The sequence below is a fragment of the Mus caroli genome, unplaced genomic scaffold (genome assembly GCF_978045245.1).
Source record: "Mus caroli unplaced genomic scaffold, Mus_caroli_1 scaffold_2, whole genome shotgun sequence".
NCBI lineage: Eukaryota > Metazoa > Chordata > Mammalia > Rodentia > Muridae > Mus > Mus caroli.
Genome location: NW_028227257.1, coordinates 120,555,823 through 120,573,845, shown reverse-complemented (window position 1 = coordinate 120,573,845; position 18,023 = coordinate 120,555,823). Strand labels below are relative to the sequence as shown.

General features: G+C 41.8%; 1 protein-coding gene across 21 annotated transcripts in view; it reads right to left on the bottom strand.

Moving 5' to 3' along the window:
* Baz2b (bromodomain adjacent to zinc finger domain 2B) overlaps nucleotides 1-18,023 on the bottom strand; it is a 390,581-nt gene that overhangs the window by 221,821 nt on the left and 150,737 nt on the right. For all 21 annotated transcript variants that reach the window (XM_085834857.1, XM_085834859.1, XM_085834860.1 and 18 more), the window contains one exon: nucleotides 2,635-2,982. The gene's annotated coding sequence lies outside the window, so the exon portion shown is untranslated. The remainder of the gene's footprint in view (nucleotides 1-2,634; nucleotides 2,983-18,023) is intronic.

The following is an 18,023-nucleotide window of genomic DNA, read 5'->3' as shown; positions in this document are numbered from 1 at the left end:
CAGCTAAGACCCCATTTTCACTAGCATAAAGAGTGAATGTACAAGCTTACCCGAGTCAGTGTATTAGTTTAACCAACAACATTTCAGATAGCACTATCTAGATTTTACAATACCTGTCTAGTTCTATTTTTCTGAAAACCATTACATGAACATACTAAGTTCTGATAAATAACTTCCTATTTTAAAAGCACACAACCTGATTTCCTAAAAAAATAAAACTCTTTGTCACGGTTGCTTAAATATACATTCAGCATTTGCTGCAAATATTTGTAAAATCTTCCTTTTCTACTGAGACACACAAATGCCGTGGTGTCATCTAAATTATTGATTGTGCAGCAGTGTTTACAATAGGTGTGAGACAGCAACGGACTTAACTACCATTTTCTTAACCTGCTTATCCTCTGTTGCTTCCATTTATAATCTGCCAAATCTTCTAGTCCTTTGTTGCATGTATAATTTAGAGCCATCTGTTCTATGTGCTTTTAACTATTTAAACATTTTTCACCTACCTACAGTTCACTAAACAGCAGACACTCAATTCAGTTACGATTTCTATGTAGCATTTTACACAGAGCACATTTCTGAGTAAATAGCAGAAAGCAGCATAGAATATCCCACAGACACTTCAAACATACCACTTACAATGGAAGTTTTCAAATATTAGACAATCTCCTTAATGTAGTTAGAATTTTTCTATTAGCTTCTTTTTGTAAGTTCATTGTAGTCAATGTTTTTTCCCCAACCCAGAAGACAAAGGGAATGCAAATTAAATACAAGCAGTTTCAGGTCCCTGTTAGAAGAGATGTAACTATGCTGACTGCAAATGACGACTGGAGACAAAGTTACGCTTGTCCATTCAATTTACTGTGCCTATTTATATACTCCTCGGTGAGTGTAGCATTAAGTAGGGTCATGTGACCAGCTCAACCTTTTTTTTTTTTGGTAAGGTGAAAAACTATTTTTGACAAACAAATTTAAATTGTAGTTTTTATCATTATTTTTATGATGGTTAATAAAGTTTACATCAAAAGACTGTAAATTATCTATTAAAGCTAATTCTGCCTTTTATGTACTAAATTTATATACTACATTTTTTACCAACCTTTTGACTTTAATATTCACTACAAAGATGTAAAAGTATCAAGAATCTGAATATTCTGATAGTCTGTGTAATTCTTTTAAAATGTAAATAACACGAAAGAGGAGAACACAATTGTAAAAGGGGGGTAGACACCCCAAGTGATGGATATATAAATAGTAACTATTCTCAATTTGTTAGATCTGTGGAACCTCCCAAGAAAAGAAATATATTGTTACAAATACACTTAAAATTTAAAAAAAAAAAAAAAAAACTCGTGCACAAAACTAGGTGGATACTATGTGACACAGTAAAAAGTTTCGATCATTTTTTTAAAAAATAACCTTCCACTTGTTAGCAAACATGGAGGGTTTTGCGATCCGTTCTGAATGCAAAATACAAAAAAAAAAAAAAAGTGCACAACTTATCACTAGCCTCTAAGTTACACGATTTCGAAAAACGAGAAAATTTTGAGGAAAACAAAAAACCACTTTGGGGAAATTTTCTTGATAAAAGTTTACATGACGTCACATGGCCCCCTGAACCGTTCCTAACTTTGAGCCTTATCCAGGCACACTTTTTGCATTTCTATGGCTCCTTTCCCTTCCTTAAAAATTAAAAGAGACAGACAGACTTGGGAATAAAAATTGCCCAAGATGGCGAAACGCTTGTTGTTTAGAGGGCAGGGGGAAAAATGGAGGATATTGTAATATACACAAAGGGATAAATTTCAACAACTCGGCCACGGACTGCAGCTGCTTCTCGCTTCACAAGGAAACAACACACAAAAGATAAACACTGAGGAGAAGGGAAGAGGAGCCAGCCCCCACCCCGCGGGGCCGGCTCCGAGTCCCGGCACACTTCCTAGCCTTTCCCGATCCCAATTCTGGGGTTCGCGGAACTACTTTAGGGGAGGGGAGCGGGGCGTCGCGGGGGAGGGAGGACGCGGAGCCCGAGGACCGGGAGCCCAGCCCGCCAGGCCGCCGCGGCCCCGGGACACCCGGAGCCCGCCCGGAGCCGAGCCGCCCCGTACCTGCCGCCCAGGGCCGCGGCCCCACCCCCACCCGGCTCCGGAGCCCCGGCGGCCTGGCGCGGGGTCGGCGGGAGCGAGGCTGAGGGCCCCGGGCGGCGGCAGGGGCGGCCAGGGCCCGGCGCCTCGGGAGCTGCCCCGCGGGGCGCCGCCGCGGGCCGGGCTGGAGGACGCCGCGAGGCCGGCGGCGAGGGCGGCGGGCACAATGGAGGGACGAGGCCCGCCCGGCCGCTCGTTCGCCCGCCCGCCCGCGCCCGCACTCGCACTCCCAGCAAAGTTTCCGTTCCGCGGAGCCCGCACCCCCCTACCCCGCCCGGTACCAGGGCCCCGCGCCCCGCGCCCTCCGCCCGGGACTCTAGTCGGGACCCCAGAGCCACCGCTGCGTCGCAGCCGCACAACAAAGAGCCACACCGGGCGGCGCGGGTAAACAGCGGCGGGCGCCTCGGGAGGGCTCCAGCCCGCAGCCGCCGCTCTCCGCCCGGAACCCACCTCGCCCGCACCCCCGCACCCCGGCTCTCAAACTCACCTTCACTTTCGAACTGAGTTGCGGGGGAAGGGATTTTCGCCCTTCCCGGGTGCGGGTTAAGCTTTTCGGAATCCCCACCGCCTCCTTATTTCTCTTCTAATTCCTGCCAGAAAGTCTAGGGAGTTGGAGTGGAGGTGAGATCCGTGATCGCGAAAGCCCTGGCTCCCTCCGTCCCCGTCTTCCGCCGCTCGCTCTCTGATTAGTTCCTATCCAGCAGCAGATTGAAGCAGGAGATGATTCTTCTCAAGGTTTGTTCAGCAGCTTCACTTCTAGGCGAAGGCTTCATGAACCAAGTGACGTCAACCAACAAGGCTTCTCTCTCTCTCCTCTCTCTAACAATGAAAGTTGCTGTTAACAAGGGGAAAAAAGAGCGAGAGAATTGTTTATACCATTTCAGTTCCAATAATAAATGACCTATCAGCTCTAAAAGGAGCCAAGGGAGGGGGCTGCTTCTTCATTCCAAGAATACTATATCTTTGAGTTTGCACCGCTCCTCGTCCCAAGAAAAAGTTAAGAAACTTACATGTTTTGTTTTGCTTTTCGGGGGGCGGGGGGGACAGAACTGAATACTTAATTTAAAAAAAAAAAACGTAAACGGACTGTTAGGGAACACAGATAAGCCATCTCCACCAACTTTTATGTTTGTAAACTAGGAATTGTGTTGGAGTCTGCACGTTAAATTAATATGCCAAGAATTTGTGCGTGCTAGGGCTTTAAAAAGCAGGGCGCAAGGCGATCTCAAGGTAAACTACTAATGCTTTTCCATGGACGAATTTAAATGCTTGTGATGTTCATGGTGTGAGTCAATAATATTCAAATGAATAAACACTAAGTTCTTTTACAGTTATTTGTATAACCTGTACGCCGTAATCTCATTTTTTCTAGTTTCAGTTAGAAAAAAAAAAAAGCTAGTTAAACTGTAAGAACTAAACACTTTAAAAGACCAATACAATAGCCCATTACCAACTAAACGCGCTGTGCTCCATCAGAGCCCCAGAATGTCAGCTGGCTGTCTCAATTTTTAACCTTCCACTCCCCAATTCCCTTCAACCAATCAAGTTAAACTAAAGGCAAAGAACACCCCATTCCCTCCAACAGTGTACCCGCAGTCTCCTAAAAACGAGTTAAAAAAGAAAAACCCTTAACCTTGGTGCACGTTATCACCCATGAAGAAAGAAAGGTAATTTAAAAATATATATATTAAGGTGTTCTTTTTCCCCTTAAGAACACAATAAACTCTAGAAGTTTGTGTAATTACAAATTAGATAATTTAGTTTTCATAATGAAGACCAAGTAAAGATTTAGTTATCAGAGAATGATTTGCCCAGATATTATTTTATGTGTGCATATGTGGCTAGATGTATCTTAAAAGATGCTATTGTTTTATGTTTCCTCCTCAGCCACTGGCTGTGATTTTAATTGTGCTGGAGGATCTTCATTAGTATTAACACATGGGGAGATTTCACAAAGCTGCTTCATTAGGAAGGAAAAAAAAGCTGGCAGACTAGGTCTTTTTGCATGCTCTGAGAATGTCAGCCTTACCTCGGTCATTTGTAACATAATAAGTGCAAGTACAATGATTGCGAGGCAGGAGCGTGGGGGAAGGGCGGCGATGCTGCTGTCTAATAGGGGCATCTGAAAAGACGGCTGCTCATTACATAGTAATGTATGCTAAAAATTAGTGAAGATGATGTCTCGGGAGACTGATGCTAAATAAATTAATGTGCTGATATGTTTTTAATTATTATTTTTGTAGTAGTTTATTTCAATCTTAGGATTCACATTGAGCAGCAAAGCTGTGCGAGCAAGCACTTATTGATTTTTTTCCCTGCCACATTCCCGGAATACAGATTTTAATCATTTCACTACACCACACTCAGTAATTTCATTAAAACCTGGAATCTTCCATCCCCAGAAAAGCATTTAATTTCAATGACATACAATTTCTCTTTTAGCAGCAGACTGTCTCTCTAGTAAAGCTGGCCTAAGGTTCAAATGCATGATTTAATCCTGAGTTTGCCAGGCTTTGCGCTCCTTACAAACTATAATTTCAGTAACTACCTAATAACTGTAATAAAGACAATAATTCCCCTACAATATATTATTAACTCATATTTAATTAACTCAGAGGCCAGGCTCTGCACATGTATGACCAGGTCACCAATTCCACCATCTCAGAATTGACTAATGTCCAGATAAACACAGATTAAAATGTAAATATAAAGGGTAGCATGTAGGTAGACCAGGATCCTACGTCACATGGGAAAACTCTCACATTATTCTATAATGGCGGTCAGTATTCAGATGGAACTTGGCAATAGCTCTGTATATAAAGTTGAATGTTGATATTTCAATATTTGTTACTGACACTCTACCTAGATAATATCAGCTTAGGAGACTGAGGAAAGGGGGATGCTTTCAAGTTGTCTTGATTTCCAGAGTTCTCTTTCGATGCAATTCTCCTTAAACAAAGATGACTGATACACCATAACTTCTACAACCAAGAATGTTATTCTGCTTAAATATGTCATGCAAATACCCTCCAGATATGTATTTTTACAATCTTTTAAAGTAAAATTTGATCTAAAGATACTACTAAGTTGGTTTCCAAACAATGGGTTTCATAAGGATATGTGACTTACATTGCTTGGCTTTTAGTGTGTGTGGGAGAGGTATGGGGAAGAAGCATAGTAACTAAATTATGGGAACAGCAGAAAGAAAACTATGTGTGTATACATAATAATCAACTAGTTACTATAAAAAAGTATCATTCCTGTGAATGATTATAGAACCAGAGTTCAAAATGTTTTCAAAGTGTGTACATGAGATTTACATTGAAGCCACCACCAACAAAAAGTTATCTTTCTCCTTTCTGTGACCTACAGCACAGTGAGCTGCAAACTGAGCCTGGGCCTTTTGAAAAGGTTTGAACACAAGAAGTGGATATAGGAAAGAGTTTTATATTAGTGTCTTTTCAGAACACTTGAAAACTTATAATCAAGAGTTTCTTACATAATCAGGAAATTCTTTGGTGGCAGTCTCAAACTGCCACAAAACATAAAATTTGATGTAAATCATATTTGATATCTAAAATTCTAAACCAATTTCTACATTTTCCTATCAATAATAAAAACTTCATTTTTATATTAAAATACAGCTTTGGCTCCTTTCATGTCATTTGGTCATTGAAAGCATACACACACACACACACACATACACACACACACTTTGTTTGAGACAAAGTCTCTCAACATAGCTGTGGCTGTCCTAGAACTCAAATTGTAGACCAAGCTAGCCTGGGACTCGGAGATCCACCTGCCTCTGCCTTCCGAGTGCTAGGATTGCAGGCGTGTGTCACCATGCTGGACAGTTTAGCCTATCTTTTAAACTGATATTTTAAAGTAATGATACACTAGGAACCTCAGGCTTATCATCCCAGCACTGGCACGTTCGGACAAAGCTGGGCTCTGCTTCCTGTAGAGATCATGTCATCCCTTTTCCATGTTTTCTCTTTGATCTTTGCACTGATTAACTCAAGAGTTGAGAAAAATCAGATAAAATAATTACTATAGTTATAAAATTATCTGGTTCCCACAGCACTTCGTCTTCTACCTGAGATCACCTAGTTCAGCATTTAACCATGTGCATACTTGTGAGAGGATTTAATGATGGAGCAATCTCTTCTACTCTTTATTCTGAACTTCTGTGTACTGTCTGTCTACCTGGTCTACAGACTAATTATGGACCACTATGAACTATAAAGTGTTATACTTGTTTCCATAAAGCAACATCTGGTTTAAGGACCAAGGTCGAGAGATCCAATTTATTACCATTAATACTGCCAGTGGTTCCGAAAGAGTAAGGATTCTATCTGAACAACAACATCAACAAAGCCCCCCCCCCCCCACACACACACACATACACACTATAGCAGAGATTCTCAACCTGTGGGTCTCGACCCTATTGGGGGTCAAGTATCATATTTTCATCATGATTCACCACAGTAGCAAAATTGCAGTTATGAAGTAGCAACAAAATAACAATGGTTGGGGGCACCACAACAGGAAACTGTTTAAGGATGGCAGTGTTAGTAAGGGAGGGGTTACAGCTCTGTAGTGCACTGAGCTAGCCAGGTCATATCTTGTTTCTGTCCCAGTTGCTTATGAAGCAGTGTTTGTTTTCACTCACTGAATTTGAGTGCTTGCTGTGTGCTATGTTTGAGTGCTTGCTGTATGCTACGCACTGTGTGAGAAGCTGCAAAAACATGAAGAACTCACTTTCTGTTTGATGTTGAAAGTGCAAAATTGCTAAGAGACAATCCACTTTATAAAAACACAATAAAGTTTTGTGAGATTAAAAATGGAGTTGCGAGGGCCACAGGCCTCATCCGGCCGGAACAGCACCGGGGTAGCTAGAGCGCAGGGTCGGCTGACACCCGCCAGCTACCCACAACCACCGCCACAGGATTTTGAGACTGCTGGTGAGTGGAACACAGCTTCTGCTCCAGTCCAATCACGCGGGACCTGAGACTGCTCTGGTTGGGGAGGCAGAAATCCGGCCTACATAGGGCCACAAGCCTCTTCCGGTCAGAAAAGCACCGGGGCAGCTGGGGCGCAGGGTCTGCTGACAGTCGCCAGCTACCCACAACACCCGCCACAGGATCTTAAGACTTCTGGTGAGTGGAACACAGCTTCTGCTCCAATCCAATTGCGCGCGGGACCTGAGACTGCATTAGTTAGGGAAGCAGAAACCGGCCTGAGTAGGGCCACAGGCCTCATCCGGCCGGAACAGCACCGGTGTAGCTAGAGTGCAGGGTCGGCTGACACCCGCCAGCTACCCACGACCACCGCCACAGGATTTTGAGACTGCTGGTGAGTGGAACACAGCTTCTGCTCCAATCTTTAAACAGTGACAACGACAACAACTAACCCCAGAGATTACCAGATGGCGAAAGGTAAACGTAATAATCTTACTAACAGAAACCAAGACCACTCACCATCATCAGAACCCAGCACTCCCACTTCGCCCAGTCCAGGGCACCCCAACACACCGGAAAAGCTAGACACGGATCTAAAAGCATATCTCCTGATGATGGTAGAGGACTTCAAGAAGGACTTTAATAACACACTTAAAGAAATACAGGGGGGCTGGTGAGATGGCTCAGTGGGTAAGAGCACCCAACTGCTCTTCCGAAGGTCCAGAGTTCAAATCCCAGCAACCACATGGTGGCTCACAACCATCCGTAACGAGATGTGGCGCCCTCTTCTGGAGTGTCTGAAGACAGCTACAGTGCACTTATAATAATAAATAAATAAATCTTTAAAAAAAAAAGAAAAACAGGAGAACACTGCTAAACAGGTAGAAGACATTAAAGAGGAAGCACAAAAATCCCTTAAAGAATTGCAGGAGAACACTGCTAAAGAGTTACAAATCCTTAAAGAAAAACAGGATAACCTAATCAAACAGGTAGAAGTCCTTAATGAAAAACAGGAAAACACATCCAAACAGATGAGGGAAATGAACAAAACCATACTAGACCTAAAAAGGGAAGTAGACACAATAAAGAAAACCCAAAATGAGGCAACACTGGAGATAGAAACCCTAGGAAAGAAATCTGGAACCATAGATACCAGCATCAGCAACAGAATACAAGAGATGGAAGAGAGAATCTCAGGTGCAGAAGATTCCATAGAGAACATCGGCACAACAATCAAGGAAAATGTAAAATGCAAAAAGATCCTAACTCAAAACATCCAAGAAATACAGGACACAATGAGAAGACCAAACCTACGGATAATAGGAATGGATGAGAATGAAGATTTTCAACTCAAAGGACCAGCAAACATCTTCAACAAAATTATAGAAGAAAACTTCCCAAATCTAAAGAAAGAGATGCCCATGAACATACAAGAAGCCTACAGAACTCCAAACAGACTGGACCAGAACAGAAATACCTCCCGACACATAATAATCAGAACAACAAACGCTCTAAATAAAGATAGAATACTAAAAGCAGTAAGAGAAAAAGGCCAAGTATCATATAAAGGCAAGCCTATCAGAATTACACCAGATTTTTCACCAGAGACTATGAAAGCCAGAAGATCCTGGACGGATGTTATACAGACACTAAAAGAACACAAATTCCAGCCCAGGCTACTATACCCAGCCAAACTCTCAATTAACATAGATGGAGAAACCAAAGTATTCCACGACAAAACCAAATTCACACATTATCTCTCCACGAATCCAGCCCTTCAAAGGATAATAACAGAAAAAAAAACAATACAAGGACAGGAACCACGCCCTAGAAACTACAAGAAGGTAATCCCTCAACAAACCTAAAAGAAGACAGCCACAAGAACAGAATGCCAACTTTAACAACAAAAATAACAGGAAACAACAATTACTTTTCCTTAATATCTCTTAATATCAATGGACTCAACTCCCCGATAAAAAGACATAGACTAACAAATAGGCTACACAAACAAGACCCAACATTTTGCTGCTTACAGGAAACTCATCTCAGAGAAAAAGATAGACACTACCTCAGAATGAAAGGCTGGAAAACAATTTTCCAAGCAAATGGTATGAAGAAACAAGCTGGAGTAGCCATTCTAATATCTGATAAGATTGACTTCCAACCCAAAGTCATTAAAAAAGACAGGGAGGGACACTTCATACTCATCAAAGGTAAAATCCTCCAAGAGGAACTATCAATCCTGAATATCTATGCTCCAAATACAAAGGCAGCCACATTCATTAAAGAAACTTTAGTAAATCTCAAAGCACACATTGCACCTCATACAATAATAGTGGGAGACTTCAACACACCACTTTCACCAATGGACAGATCGTGGAAACAGAAACTAAACAGGGACACAGTGAAACTAACAGAAGTTATGAATCAAATGGATCTGGCAGATATCTACAGAACATTCTATCCTAAAACAAAAGGATATACCTTCTTCTCAGCACCTCATGGTACTTTCTCCAAAATTGACCACATAATTGGTCACAAAACAGGCCTCAACAGATACAAAAATATTGAAATTGTCCCATGCATCCTATCAGATCACCATGGACTAAGGCTGATCTTCAATAACAAAATAAATAATAGAAAGCCAACCTTCACGTGGAAACTGAACAACACTCTTCTCAATGATACCTTGGTCAAGGAAGGAATAAAGAAAGAAATTAAGGACTTTTTAGAGTTCAATGAAAATGAAGCCACAACATACCCAAACTTATGGGACGCAATGAAAGCATTTCTAAGAGGAAAACTCATAGCTCTGATTGCCTCCAAAAGGAAACTAGAGAGAGCACACATTAGCAGCTTGACAACATACCTAAAAGCACTAGAACAAAAGGAAGCAAATTCACCCAAGAGGAGTAGACGGCAGGAAATAATCAAACTCAGGGGCGAAATCAACCAAGTGGAAACAAGAAGAACTATTCAAAGAATCAACCAATCAAGGAGCTGGTTCTTTGAGAAAATCAACAAGATAGATAAACCCTTAGCCAGACTCACTAGAGGGCACAGGGAAAGCATCCTAATTAACAAAATCAGAAATGAAAAAGGAGACATAACAACAGATCCTGAAGACATCCAAAACACCATCAGATCCTTCTACCAAAGGCTGTACTCAACAAAACTGGAGAACCTGGATGAAATGGAGAAGTTCCTAGACAGATACCAGGTACCAAAGTTGAATCAAGATCAGGTTAATGATCTAAACAGCCCTATATCCCCCAAAGAAATAGAAGCAGTCATTAATAGTCTCCCAACTAAAAAAAGCCCAGGACCAGATGGGTTTAGTGCAGAGTTCTATCAGACCTTCAAAGAAGATCTAATCCCAGTTCTTCACAAACTATTCCACAAAATAGAAACAGAAGGTACTCTACCCAACTCATTCTATGAAGCCACAATTACTCTGATACCTAAACCACAAAAAGACCCAACAAAGATAGAAAACTTCAGACCAATATCCCTTATGAATATTGATGCAAAAATCCTCAATAAAGTTCTTACTAACCGAATCCAAGAACACATCAAAACAATCATCCATCCTGACCAAGTAGGTTTCATCCCAGGGATGCAGGGATGGTTCAATATACGGAAATCCATCAACGTAATCCAGTATATAAACAAACTCAAAGACAAAAACCACATGGTCATCTCGTTAGATGTGGAAAAAGCATTTGACAAGATCCAACACCCATTCATGATAAAAGTCTTGGAAAGATCAGGAATTCAAGGCCCATACCTAAACATGATAAAAGCAATCTACAGCAAACCAGTAGCCAACATCAAAGTAAATGGTGAGAAGCTTGAAGCAATCCCTCTAAAATCAGGGACTAGACAAGGCTGTCCACTTTCTCCATACCTATTCAACATTGTACTTGAAGTCCTAGCCAGAGCAATTCGACAACAAAAGGAGATCAAAGGGATACAAATTGGAAAAGATGAAGTCAAAATATCACTTTTTGCAGATGATATGATAGTATATATAAGTGACCCTAAAAATTCCACCAGAGAACTCCTAAGCCTGATAAACAGCTTCGGTGAAGTAGCTGGATATAAAATTAACTCAAACAAATCAATGGCCTTTCTCTACACAAAGAATAAACAGGCTGAGAAAGAAATTAGGGAAACAACACCCTTCTCAATAGTCACAAATAATATAAAATATCTTGGCGTGACTCTAACTAAGGAAGTGAAAGATCTGTATAATAAAAACTTCAAGTCTCTGAAGAAAGAAATTATAGAAGATCTCAGAAGATGGAAAGATCTCCCATGCTCATGGATTGGCAGGATCAACATTGTAAAAATGGCTATCTTGCCAAAAGCAATCTACAGATTCAATGCAATCCCCATCAAAATTCCAACTCAATTCTTCAATGAATTAGAAAGTGCAATCTGCAAATTCATCTGGAATAACAAAAAACCTAGGATAGCAAAAACTGTTCTCAAGGATAAAAGAACCTCTGGTGGAATCACCATGCCGGACCTAAAGCTTTACTACAGAGCAATTGTGATAAAAACTGCATGGTACTGGTATAGTGACAGACAAATAGACCAATGGAATAGAATTGAAGACCCAGAAATGAACCCACACACCTACGGTCACTTGATCTTCGACAAGGGAGCTAAAAACATCCAGTGGAAGAAAGACAGCATTTTCAACAAATGGTGCTGGCACAACTGGTTGTTAACATGTAGAAGAATGCGAATCGATCCATTCCTATCTCCTTGTACTAAGGTCAAGTCTAAGTGGATCAAGGAACTACACATAAAACCAGAGACACTGAAACTTATAGAGGAGAAAGTGGGGAAAAGCCTTGAAGATATGGGCACAGGGGAAAAATTCCTGAATAGAACAGTAATGGCTTGTGCTGTAAGATCGAGAATTGACAAGTGGGACCTCATGAAACTGCAAAGCTTCTGCAAGACTAAAGACACCATCAATAAGACAAAAAAACCACCAACAGATTGGGAAAGGATCTTCACCTATCCTAAATCAGATAAGGGACTAATATCCAATATATATAAAGAACTCAAGAAGGTGGACTCCAGAAAGTCAAATAACCCCATTAAAAAATGGGGCTCAGAACTGAACAAAGAATTCTCACCTGAGGAATACCGAATGGCAGAGAAGCACCTGAAAAAATGTTCAACATCCTTAATCATCAGGGAAATGCAAATCAAAACAACCCTGAGATTCTACCTCACACCAGTCAGAATGGCTAAGATCAAAAATTCAGGTGACAGCAGATGCTGACGAGGATGTGGAGAAAGAGGAACACTCCTCCATTGTTGGTGGGATTGCAAGCTTGTACAACCACTCTGGAAATCAGTTTGGCGGTTCCTCAGAAAATTGGACATAGTACTACCTGAGGATCCAGCAATACCTCTCCTGGGCATATATCCAGAAGATGTCCCAACCGGTAAAAAGGACACATGCTCCACTATGTTCATAGCAGCCCTATTTATAATAGCCAGAAGCTGGAAAGAACCCAGATGTCCCTCAACAGAGGAATGGATACAGAAATTATGGTACATTTACACAATGGAGTACTACTCAGCTATTAAAAAGAATGAATTTATGAAATTCCTAGCCAAATGGATGGACCTGGAGGGCATCATCTTGAGTGAAGTAACACAATCACAAAAGAACTCACACAATATGTATTCACTGATAAGTGGATATTAGCCCAAAACTTAGGATACCCAAGATATGAGATACAATTTGCTAAACGCATGAAACTCAAGAAGAATGAAGACCAAAGTGTGGACATTGTGCCCCTTCTTAGAATTGGGAACAAAACACCCAGGGAAGGAGTTACAGAGACAAAGTTCGTAGCTGTGATGAAAGGATGGACCATTTAGAGACTGCCGTATCCAGGGATCCATCCCATAATCAGCTTCTAAACGCTGACACCATTGCATACACTAGCAAGATTTTGCTGAAAGGACCCAAATATAGCTGTCTCTTGTGAGACGATGCCAGGGCCTAGCAAACACAGGAGTGGATGTTCACAGTCAGCTATTGGATGTATCACAGGGCTCCCAATGGAGAAGCTAGAGAAAGTACCCAAGGAGCTAAAGGGATCTGCAACCCTATTGTTGGAACAACATGATGTACTAACCAGAACCCCGGAGCTCTTGTCTCTAGCTGCATATGTATCGAAAGATGGTCTAGTCGGCCATCAATGGAAAGAGAGGCCCATTGGACTTGCAAACTTTATATGCCCCAATATAGGGGAATGCCAGGGCCAAAAGAATGGGAATGGGTGGGTAGGAAAGTGGGGGGCGCTATGGGGGACTTTTGGGATAACATTGGAAATGTAATTGAGGAAAACATGTAATAAAAATATTAAAAATTTAAAAAAAAATGGAGTTGCTAAATTCTGACTGGGCCTAAAAGGCTTTATCAAAGACTGCATTTGAATGGGATCTCCTAAGAGCTTATCTGACCCAAGAGGTTAGGGACTGAGGGAAGAGAGGTATTCTAACTCATGAGTCACTGTTTACACAGCCCCTGCTGGGAAATGCAGTTAAGATGAACTGAGGCAGTGCAAGCCTTTAATCCCAGTACTTGAAAAGCAGAGGCAGAGGCAGGTGGATCTCTGAGTTCAAGGCCAGGATGGGCTATAGAGTGAATTCCAGGCTAGCCAGTGCTACACAGAGAAACCTTATTTTGAAAAACAAAACAAAATAATAATAATATTAAAAAGTATAATTAAATAGGAGCGTTCAGTGTGTGGAATGAAGACATGACAGAGATGGAGAGACTGCAGAGGAGGCGGCCATCTGATGCTGAAAGGCTGAGGTTTTATGGTAAGGTGGGGGGTTTATCTTGAGAGCCAGCAAATGTTAGTAAAGGATTAACATGATTGACCTTGGTTTAAAGGAATACTAACTGCACAGGCGGTGCAAATGATAGGCTGGAGTATGAAGAGAGTGTTTAGTTTAGAATAGTGGTGTAGGCCTGTTATCCAGTCACTGGGAGACTGAGGGAGAGTCCCACAAGTCTAAAGCCGGCATGGGTTACACAGCAAGACTCTATATCAAAATAATAACTAATAACAAATACAGTGAAATAAATAATTCACAAAAGACTGTAGAAGGTAGTGACATTGGAGGCTCCAATAATCTGGGGCAAATTTTCAGTGTGACTAAAGGATAACAGAATTAAGGTGAAGAACGAGTGGGGGAAGGGTAGAGGGATTGCTAGCTTAGGGAATTGGGTCAATGCTGGAGTGCCTAACTACAGTCCAGGTTGTATAGAAAAATGCCAGTCGTAAGATGGTTGGCAATCAGAGTTGTGTTCGACAGGCTTTTATTTTTAACAGTAGCTTCCAAAGTCAAGTATAAAACTTCTTCAAAATATATATACCCAGTCGGGCGTGATGGCGCACGCCTTTAATCCCAGCACTCGGGAGGCAGAGGCAGGCGGATTTCTAAGTTCGAGGCCAGCCTGGTCTACAAAGTGAGTTCCAGGACAGCCAGGACTATACAGAGAAACCCTGTCTCAAAAAAAAAAAAAAAAAAAAAAAAAAGAAAAGAAAAAAGAAAAAATATATATATACCCAACCTTGAACAAAGACTCCCTAGTTGGCCAGACTCCTCTTCTTCTCTTCTTCTCTGCTCTCACCTTGCCTCCCCCACTTGACTTCCTCTCTAAAAGTGTTTGTGGGAACTAACTGCCATAAGCAGAAACTCATTTCAACATTCATGAGGGAAAGAAAGCTTTAAAAAGGCAGAGTGGAGGGCAATCCGACTAGACATTGAATTATTGTGAAGCATTTATAAGTTAGCTGTTGCTAAGTGACAAGGATGCAAAGCCAACTCAAGTAACGACATGTATGTAACACAGATAAAAGGTGTGTCTCACAGCAGACACAGGTGTGACAACGTGTATGTAACACAGATAAAAGGTGTGTCTCACAGCAGACACAGGCAGACTTTAACTAGTGTTTAACTCACTGAGTTTCCATACTGAAAAAGATAAACTTCACTCTTTTCAAGAATTATTTTCAAAGAGATCAGATGGTTCCATATAAAATGTGAATCTTGTAGTGTAGAACTATAGGGGAATCCCTTAGAGGCAGGGAAAACCTTCCTAGCCATGTTGAAATCATATCCAGTACAGTGAAAACTGCTGAATTTCATCACATGAAATTAATTTTATGGAAAAGGGGGGACCCCTCAAGAGCAAAGTAAATCCATAAATGATGGGCTGGGAAATGTGCTTTCCCACATACACACACACAGCTCATAACCTGACATAAAATGAGGAGTTTTAGGCAGAGAGGAAAAGAACTGGGCAGCAAAATGCAGGAGATAGAAACAGATTTTACATGAAAAAAAATGCAAATGTTTCTTAAGTGAAAACACTCACAACCTTTGTACAATGAGAAATGCAAATTAAATCACTCAGATACTAGTTCTCATCCATTAGCTTGCCAAAAAGAAAAAAAAAAATTCTAAGTTTTACAGTACAGTCTCCTAGAAAGGCTCATGTGAGAAATGGGGTGGCCCATACCCCATTTTTACATTTTAGTTTATTTGAGTACAAAATGGAGAAGAAAATCCCAACATGGTAAATTTCACAGCTTCTAACAAAGTTATACAAGTATGAACTTTCAGAATAGCAAATCTCACTTTCAAAAATCCAACTGAAAATGGTGAAAATGGGTGAGAATGGGTGAGATACAGGTTCAGCTCTCAGAAAAGACTCAGAACTAAAGCAAGTGTCTGCTGTAGGACAGTGGACAGAAAACCCACGACGCGGCTACCCAGCAGAGTGCCAGGCCCATCTTCAGGAATGACACAATGCGACAAGGAGTACTTAACAGTAAACTGGGGAGAACACTGCACCAAAAAGCAGGTAAGGGGAGAAAGGTGTATGCGCTCCATCTCTGTATCTTACCCACGCTGCTGTCCAGTGAGTGATACAGGAAAACGGCAAACACAAGTTTACCCAGGAAGAGGCGGGGCAGGGCGGCAAAGGAAGGAGCGAGTTTGTGAGTTTCTCGTAAAATCTATTCAGTACACAGGGTTGGAGAACTTTGTAAACTCAAACTAGAATTGAGTATCTAAAAGACACTCCATGGAATGATGAGCTTGTATTTTGATGGCAAAACTGCATAGGAAAGAATCAGCCATGTCTTTTCCAAAGGCTCTGAGCGCTTGGGGTGTGGCTCAGTGTGGAACACATGCTTAACACCTGTGCGCCTGCACTCAGCCCCGAGCGAGCAGGCACCAAGTGAGCACAGGCGAATCCTACTCTGTAATCATACAACCCTGCAGAACCCTAAGAAAAAGAATCTCAGAGTAACAGTGAATTGTTATTGTTATCAGTAACAATGTCTTTGAGCTATTGCCCATGGGGTCTTCACGCATAGTCTGGGAATGAACAAATAAATAAGCCGGTGTTTGGAGGAAATTAACCTTTGATTGTGGGCCAGATGAGAATCGCGAAAAACTGCTCTGCTTTAAAATGAACTCATTCTGTAGTTTATATTTAAAACGGCCTATTTCTTAGCATGTGCCCACTGTAAATATCAAGAGGTGAGGACTAGTGTGACTTCACCCGCACACAAGCATGGTACTCAGGCTACAGCAGCTAAGCACCTTCTGCCGGAGAATTGCCAGAAGCAAGAGCTGGTTCCAAGTTTGGGGCAGGAATACTTAGGATGGATTTAGAATACCCTGCCATACTACTAAGTACGGAAACCATTAACAATTGTGGATGCCTTGTCAAGAGGACTTGGGAGTCAGTTCAAGGAGAGCAATATGAACATCTTCCATTGGCCACGGGAGACAATGTACATCGTTAAAAGCCACAGTCATGGGCCAAATCATAGCAAGCATTTTTTTTTTCTTTCTTTTTTTTTTTTTGTTAAAGATTTATTTATTTATTACATGTAAGTACACTGTAGCTGTCTTCAGACACACCAGAAGAGGGAGTCAGATCTCGTTACAGATGGTTGTGAGCCACCATGTGGTTGCTGGGATTTGAACTAAGGACCTTTGGAAGAGCAGTCGGGTGCTCTTACCTGCTGAGCCATCTCACCAGCCCGCATTTTTTTTTTCAAACTCACATTTTTAGCTAGGGAAAGGTCTGTATTAGTTACCTTTCTTACACTGATCAAATTCCTGACAGAGTCAGATTCAGGGAGGAGGGGTGTACTTTGGCTCTCCGGGTTCATGGGATGTAGCCAATCACAGCAGGGAATTCGTGATGGAGGCCAGGCCAGGCTGCTGCCACTTCAGCAGAACAGGAAGCTAGAACAGCACAGGAAGTGGTGCCAGAATATAGAGCCCAGGGCCTGCCACCAATAATAGATCTACTTCTTTGAGGTCAGCCCAAACTCCTAAGGGTATAGACTAAAACACTGCTGCTAGCTGTAGATCCAGAGTTCCAATGGGAGCCCTTGGGGGGCCAGTTTTTGTTTTGTTTTTGAAGGTTTTCACTGTGTAGCCCTGGCCCTGTAGTCCTAGAATTACTCTGTACACCAGGCTGGAACTCACGGAGATCTGCCTGCCTCTGCCTCCCAAGGCATGCGTCACCACTGCCAGGCAATGGCAGACATATTTTATACCAAGTATAACTGGAACATCTCATTATTTGTTTCTTAGGGGTTTGCTGTTCTTTTATCCATCTGTTTGTTTTGTTTATGTGTATGGCTGTTTTGCCTACATGTATATCTGTGTACCTCTCGAGTGCCTGCTGTCAGAGGAGGCAAGAAAGGGGTGTCAGGTCCCCTGGGACTGCAGTTACAGACTGCTGGGAGCCATCACCGTGCTGGAGCTGGGGGAGAGTAGTCCCTTGCTGTTGTCCTTTTTACCATGATGGGGATGGAATGGATGGCGTTTACAGCTT